The sequence below is a fragment of the Nicotiana attenuata genome, unplaced genomic scaffold (assembly GCF_001879085.1).
Source record: "Nicotiana attenuata strain UT unplaced genomic scaffold, NIATTr2, whole genome shotgun sequence".
Classification (NCBI taxonomy): domain Eukaryota; kingdom Viridiplantae; phylum Streptophyta; class Magnoliopsida; order Solanales; family Solanaceae; genus Nicotiana; species Nicotiana attenuata.
Window position 1 is genome coordinate 77844 of NW_017674600.1, and position 7861 is coordinate 85704.

A 7861-nucleotide genomic window follows, 5' to 3' on the forward strand; every position below is an offset into this window, starting at 1 on the left:
TCCATCATATGAGATAAAGGCCCTCTGTTTACTTCGCATTTCTGGAGAGCACTACAGAGTGAGTTGGGGACCCGTGTAGAGCTAAACACAACATTTCATCCACAGACCGACGGGCAGTCAAAGCAGACAATTCAGATCTTGGAGGACATGCTCAGAGCATGTGTGATTGACTTAGGAGGACAGTTGGATCGATTCTTGCCCTTGGCCGAGTTTGCTTACAACAACAACTATCAGTCCAGCATTGAGATGGCTCCATTTGAGGCCTTATATGGTTAATGATGTCATTCTCCCATCGGATGGTTTGAGCCCGGCGAGACCAAGTTATATGGTACTGATTTGGTGATGGATGCCTTGGAAAGGTAAAGTTGATTCAGGAGCGACTTTGCACAGCATGGTCCAGACAGAAGAGTTACACGGATCAGAAGGCGCGTGATTTATAATTTATGGTGGGCGAAAAAGTTCTCTTGAAAGTTTCACCGATGAAAGGGATCATGAGGTTCGAGAAGAAGGGCAAGTTGAGCCCAAGGTTTATAGGCCCATTTGAAGTGTTGAGACGAGTTAGGGAGGTTGCTTACGAGCTTGCTTTGCCTCCCGGTCTATCAGGAGTCCATCTGGTTTTCCACGTGTCTATGCTCCGGAGATATCATGCCGGCTTGTCACATGTGTTATACTTCAGCACGATTCAATTAGATGAGAGCCTAGGTTACGAGGAGGAGCCAGTGCCATGGTTTATAGGCAGGTTCGAAAGTTGAGATCCAAGAGGATTTCCACGGTAAAGGTGTAGTAGAGGGGCAAACCAGTCAAGGAGGCGACTTGGGAGTCCGAGTAGGACATGCGGAGCATATATCCACACTTATTCAGCACCCCAGGTACGATTCTAGACCCGTTCGAGGATGAATGTTTGTTTAGGAGGTGGACAATGTAACGACCTGATCGGTACTTTTGCTTTTTAGAACCTCGTTCCCCAAAATAAGACTCCCCATGTTTGCTTTTACTATTTTATGACTTGCGGGGATGGTTAGTTCGGGATTTGGAAGAGTCCGAGATGAAATCAGAAAACTTGGTTCCATGGTTTTGCCTTAAAAGGCTAAGTTTGACTTCGATCAACATTTTTTGTAAACAACCTCAAAATTGGGATTTGATGGTTCCAATAGGTTCGTATGACAATTTCACACTTGAGCGTATGTTCGGATCGGGTTTTGGATAACCCGGGAGCATTTCAGCGCCAAATAGTGAAAGTTGGCTCTTTGAAGGTATTGAAGTTCTTTAAATTTGGTTTGGATTAGGTTTTGGTGTTATTGAGGTCCAGATGAGATTCCGAGTCCGGGAATAGTTCCGTATGGTGATTTAAGACTTGCACACAAAATTTGGTGTCATTCCGAGTAGTTTAAGTACATTTTGGCGCATTGCGAGTAAATTGAAGTACTAGAAGTTCATATTTTTGATTCAATTGGTTTGGGGTGTGATTCTTAGTTTTGATGTTGTTTTATGCATTCCAAGAGTTCGAGCGTGTCCCTTTTATGATTCCAAACTTGTTGGTATGTCCGGGCGAGGCCTCGGGGCCCCAAGTATTAATCGGACGAGGCTCGGACCAAGTTGGAATTTTGGAGCAACAGCTGAAGCTCCCAGCTTCTGGTGCAATCGCACCTGCGCTTGGACAGCCGCAAGTACGAGCTCGCAGAAAGCGAGCCCTTGACCACAGAAGCGACCCAGCATGGGCTGCCCAGCCATCGCAGACGCGGAAGAAAGACCACACCTGCGCAGTCGCAGGTGCGAAGGCAGCCATCGCAGGAGTGGTGAACTTCGCATGTGCGCACCCTTTTGCCACTGGTGCGGGTCCGCAGAAGCGAGCACCTAGGCGCAGAAGCGAGATTTGGCAACCTGGCCTTGGCCGCACCTGCGTGATTTTGTCCACAGAAGCGGAACCGCGGGTGCAAAAATCGCAGAAGGCAAACCACTTTATTTAATACAGGACTTAGGCATTTTTGCTCATTTCATACACTTCTTGGGGGCGATTTTGGAGCTGGTTAGAGAGGGATTTTCATCAACTAATTCAGGTAAGTAATTTCTACCAAATGTGAGTTAAATACATAGTTTATGGGTATATTATAATATGTAAACTAGTGGAAATCATGGGTTTAGGTGAAAATCTAGGGTTTTGATAAAAATCGGATTTAACCACAAAATTTGTTATGGAATTTAGTGAAAATCATATATTGAGTTCATGAGTTTATGGGTAACAACTTCCTTCGAAAATTTTCGGAATCCGGGCACGTGGGCCCGGGGGTGAGATTTCGGAATCCTACATTTGGGGTTAGGTAATCAATTTAATAGTCAGAATATGAACTTTTGAACATGTATTGATCATTTTATATAACATTTGACTAGTTTCGAGTCGTTTGGCACCGAATTGAGGGTTTGAGCAAAATCTTGGACGGGAAAGTAGGCTTTGAGACGAGGTAAGTCTCTTTTCTAACCTTGCGAGAGGGAATTAACCCCATATGTGAATTGATTAATATGTGCTCCTATTTGTGGGGGCTACGTACGCACGAGGTGACAAGAGTCCATACGTAGCTAGTGATTATGCTATTGTCCGGGTAGTCTAGGACCCATATCATGTTGTACTTACAATGTTTGCACCCTACTAGTTAACTTAATTGCTTAAGTCATATTGAAACTTGATAAAAGAATTGTAAAAAGTTAAATTTCACTTACTTGAAGTTGTGAATGGGTCACTTAACTGTTATCGAGAATTTGTGTTTCTTTAAAGTATTTTCTTTTGTGGAGCAGGCCGAACGCCACGGTAGCAGATAAATGCATCTATGGTTTGTGTTGTTCGATCCTCGGCAGTGCACAGTTTAAATATTTATTATGTTGGATCGGGCTGTACGACCTTGGCATAATTGCGTATAATAAATCTTTGGAACTATTTATAATTGATATTGCTTTATTGGCTTGAGATATAAATTGTTAAAAGATGAAAATAAACCTGGGATTTACTATTAGCGAGAGGATTGTTTATTATTTCTTGTTATTGAGTTTTCAGCTATATTTACGCAATCCATGCTTAGCTATAATTCTGACATTTTATTATTAGCCTATTGTAAGTGTCAAAGTCGACCCCTCGTGTGATGACCCAAAAGGTCATCACTTGATTTAAAAGTCAATTCTGTGTTCTGAGGCCTTAAAAACCTCCTCTTGTCTTACCTCGATTTGCGTGCGCAGTCCGGGCGTATATCCGGAAAGCCCTTATGTGAAAATTTGAGAAAATGCTAATTTTGCCTATAAAAATTGAATTTAAATTGACTTCGGTCAATAATTTGGGTAAACGGACCCGGACCCGGGATTTGACGGTCCCGGAAGGTCCATAGGAAAATATGGAACTTCGGCGTATGCGCGGAATTGAATTCCGAGGTCCCTAGCCCGAAAAATGAATTTTTGAAGAAAATTGTTTAACTGAAAAATATAGGAAGTTTTGAAATTGAATAATGCTTGAATATGGTGGTATCAGGCCTGTATGTTGGTTCAGAAGCCCGGTACAGGTCTAAAATAATGTTCAAGTCTAATCTGTGAAATTTGGTAGGAAACGGGCTTGATTTGATATAAATTGGACCCTCGGTTGTGAAAATAGTAACTTTAGGTGTTCTTGAGAATTTCACTGATTTTGATGCTAAATTCATAGTTTTTGATGTTATTTTGATGATTTGATCGCACGAGCAAGTCCGTATGATGTTCTTGGACTTGCGTGCATGTTTGGTTTGGAGCCCCGAGGGCTCGGGTGAGTTTTGGATAGGCCGCAAAGTGTTTTGAACTTAGGAGCAGCAGCTGGTGTGTTGCAGGTCTGCAGGCTTCGCAATTGTGAAGCCTGGCTCGCAAATGCGAGCTAGCATTTGCGAATAACCATCGCATTTGCGATGACTGGGCAGTGGGGGACTTTCGCATTTGCGAAGCTCCATGTCGCAAATGCGACTCCAATAGTAATCGCCATTGCGAACGATGGTTCACATTTGCGAAGAAATCAGGCCAGGCCTAGCCAACCTTCGCAATTGTGAAGCCCTAGCCGCATTTGCGAAATTGGCATCGTAAATGCGATAACTGCGCCTGGGTAAATTGAAACTTAGATGGGATTTTCCTCTTTTTTCAAACTCTTTCAAACCCTAAGCTCTCTTGGGCGATTTTTCAAAGGAAGGTTCTTTCCCAAATCATAGTTAGACAACTTTTAACTCATTTCTTTCAATCTACATCATCATTTTACAAGATTTCAGCACAAAATCTAGCGATTTTCATGGGAATTTGGGTGTTTTTGGGAGAAAATTGGGAACTTCGAAATTTGGGGATTTAGACCTCAATTGGGGTCGGATTCCAAAACCAATTGTATATCCAGGCTCGGGAGTGAATGGGTAATCAGGTTTTGGTCCGAACCTCAAGATTTGACCAAGAGGGCCCGGGGTCGATTTTTGGATTTTTGGGGAAAATATTGGGAAAACTATAATTAAGCATTGGGTGTGAGTTCTTTAGCATTTATTGGTGTTATCAAACTAATTATGACTATATACAAGTGAATTGGAGGTGAATTCTAGAGGGAAAGCGATAGTTGAGGCTTGATTTGTGGCCGTGGAATCGAGGTAAATGTTTGGTCTAACCTTAGCTTGAGGGAATAGGTGTTGTGCCTTATTTGCTATGTGCTAGTGTATGTACGACGTATAGGTGTGGCAACTAGTATCTATACGTTGGTGTCAAGCATGCCCGTGAGTCTTAAATTGTTATTGTTGTGATTCTTGATAAGTACTACAAAGGCCTAAATTGTTGGTTACACGTGTTGAGTAAGCTTGTATTTAATTCTTATTGTTGATTCCCTTGCCGGGATGTGTTTATTCTTAATGTTGATTCCCTTACTGGGATATTGATTGTTGCTGTTGTTTTGGTGAGGAAAGAGTGATAAAGCACGAAGAGTGATGCCGGGAGACATTCATACTTATGCATATGGTGAGGAAAGAGTGATAAAGCACGAAGGGTGATGCCGTGCACATTTACATTGATATTGATGCATATGGTGAGGAAGAGAGATAAAGCACGAAGGGTGATGCCGTGCACATTTCTAATATTCATTTGGTAAGGAAGAGCGATAAAGCACGAAGGATGATGCCATGCACATTTTCTTTATTGAATGCATAGTGAGGATTGAGAGTAAAAGCACGAAGGGTGATGCCGTGCATTCATTGCCTACTTGTTGTGATTTCTTGTTGCTATTGGTTCAAGCGCCTTAATTGTTTCATTCCGTTATCCCCGTGTTTCCTTATGTTGTTATCCCCTATAGCATGTTGCCCCTTCCCGTTAATCTATGTTTGGCTTCTATTACGGTTATTCTGTTAGATATTGTTTAACTGCAGGTTATGTTGTTGTTCTGTCCTAGCCTCGTCACTACTTCGCCAAGGTTAGGCTCGACACTTACTCAGTACATGGGGTCGGTTGTACTGATGCTACACTCTACACTCTTTTGTGCAGATCCCGGTACTGGAGCATATGGACCTTTGCTAGGGGTTGCTGCCTTCAGTCCATCGGAGCCCCAAGGTAGTCTTGCAGGCGTCCGCATGCCTTGGCGTCCCCTTCCTATCTTGTTTCTTTATGTTCTTTTCTATTTCAGAGACAGACATGTATTTTCTTTGTTCAGACCCTATTTGTAGTTTTCTTAGATAGTCCGTGAACTTTGTGACACCAATTCTGGGTGGTTTATTATTGTGGATTCGTATTGGTATTAGCTTAAATGTTAAATTCTATTCTTCCGCACTTCTAATTCCGTTGTATACTTACTTTAATCTGGTAAATTTTTAAATATAAAGGTAATAAGGGTGAATAATCAATAATGTTGGCTTGCCTAGCGGGTTCAATGTTAGGCGCCATCACGGTCCCGACGGTGGGCAATTCGGGTTGTGACAAGTTGGTATCAGAGCTCTAGGTTGCTTAGGTCTCACAATTCACGGACAAGCTTGGTAGAGTCTGAGGGATCGGTACGGAGGCGTCTGTGCTTATCCCTAGAGGCTACATAGTTAGGAACAGTTTCACTTCTATTCATCTCCGTCGTGCGGTTTGGTTTCTCAATGCTAATTGAACTTCTACTCTGTTCTTTCGCAGATGGTGAGAACACGTACCGCTTCAGCAGCCGATCAGCAGTCCGAGCCCCCAGCAGCATCTTCTACGAGGGCAGAGGACGAGGCAGAGGCCGTGCTAGAGGCCGAGGTAGGGGCAGAGCTCAGCCTAGAGCAGCAGCACCAGCGGCGGAGCCTCAGGTGGAGTTTGATGATGAGGTTCCGGCCCAGACAGTTCCAGTGGGCCCAACTCATGTCCCAGAGGGGTTCATTGCTATCCCGGTACTCCAGGATGCTCTGGTCCGTCTAGTGGGCCTAAAGGAGAGTGTCACCCAGGCAGGCTTACTTCCTGTAGCACCACCCGTCTCTCAGGCTGGGGGAGGAGCACAGAATCCCGCTACTCGCACTCCGGAGCAGTTGTCTCCTCAGTTTCAAACTCCAGCAGCTTAGCCAGTTGGAGCAGTTCAGCCGGTGTGGTAGCCCGGACCGGTGATGGAGCAGCTATGTTTGCTGATGCATTGTGGAGGTTGGACAGGTTCACCAAGCTATTCACTACTACTTATGGTGGTACATCTTCAGAGGATCCCCAGGATTACTTAAACAGCTGTCATGAGGTTCTTCGGAACATGGGGATAGTGGAGACCAATGGGGTTGACTTTGCTGCCTTCTGTCTGTCAGGTTCCGCCAAGAAATGGTGGAGAGATAATTGTTTGGCCAGACCAGCTGGGTCACCAGCTCTCACTTAGGACAAGTTCTCGCAACTATTTCTCGAGAAGTTCCTTCCCGCCGCTCAGAGAGAGGAGTACCGCAGGCGGTTCGAGTGTCTTCAGCAGGGTTCTATGACTGTCACCTAGTACGAGACGAGGTTTATTGATTTGGCTCGTCATGCTCTTCTGATACTCCCCACCAAGAGAGAGAGGGTGGGGAGTTTTATTGAGGGACTCGCTCAGCCTATTAGACAGCAGATGGCTAAGGAGACAGGGAGCGATATTTCTTTCCAGGATGCAGCCAATGTGGCCAGGCGGGTTGAGATGGTTTTAGCTCAGGGGAGCGGTTAGGGGTCTGATAAGAGGCCTTGTCATTCTGGCAGATTCAGTGGTGCCTCGTGTGGAGGCAGGGAGCCTTTTGGTAGAGGCCATTGATATCTAGTGATTTTGATACATTTTATGCTTCTTCTTGCTTATGTTTTTATTGGAAATTCGTACAAAATAGTTCCAAAAGGCTCACAATTTGTGCTTGATTGCAGGTTTGATCAACAAAGTGACAACATGTCAAAGATCAGCTCAAAGGGAGTGAAACTTGCACAAGCACTAAGACAAGACAAAGCTCAGGCAGAACAAGGCCAGTGCGGCCGCACTACATTCTGTGTGGTCCGCACTGGGAGATTCAGAGAGCATGATTTCCAGGCAAAGAGGCAGTGCGGCCGCACTACCATTTTATGCGGTCCGTACTGAGATCAACGTGGCTGCAGTCCATTCTCTGCGGTCCGCAGTGAGGAGAATCAGAGAGTTGCAATTCCGCAGTGTCAAGTCAATGCGGTCCGCGATGCATTTAATGCGGACCGCACTAGAAGCCTCCGCGGCCACAGTCCATTCTCTGCGATCTGCAATGCCCAAATTTAGAGAGCAGTTTTGTCAAGTCCAAAGCCCTAGTGCGGACCGCAGTCCATTTTGTGCGGTCCGCACTAACCCCGCAGGGGCATTTTTGTCCAGAATTGTCAGCTTAGTATAAATAGCTTCTTTTCCATTTTTAGGTTAAGTGGATAGATTGGACTG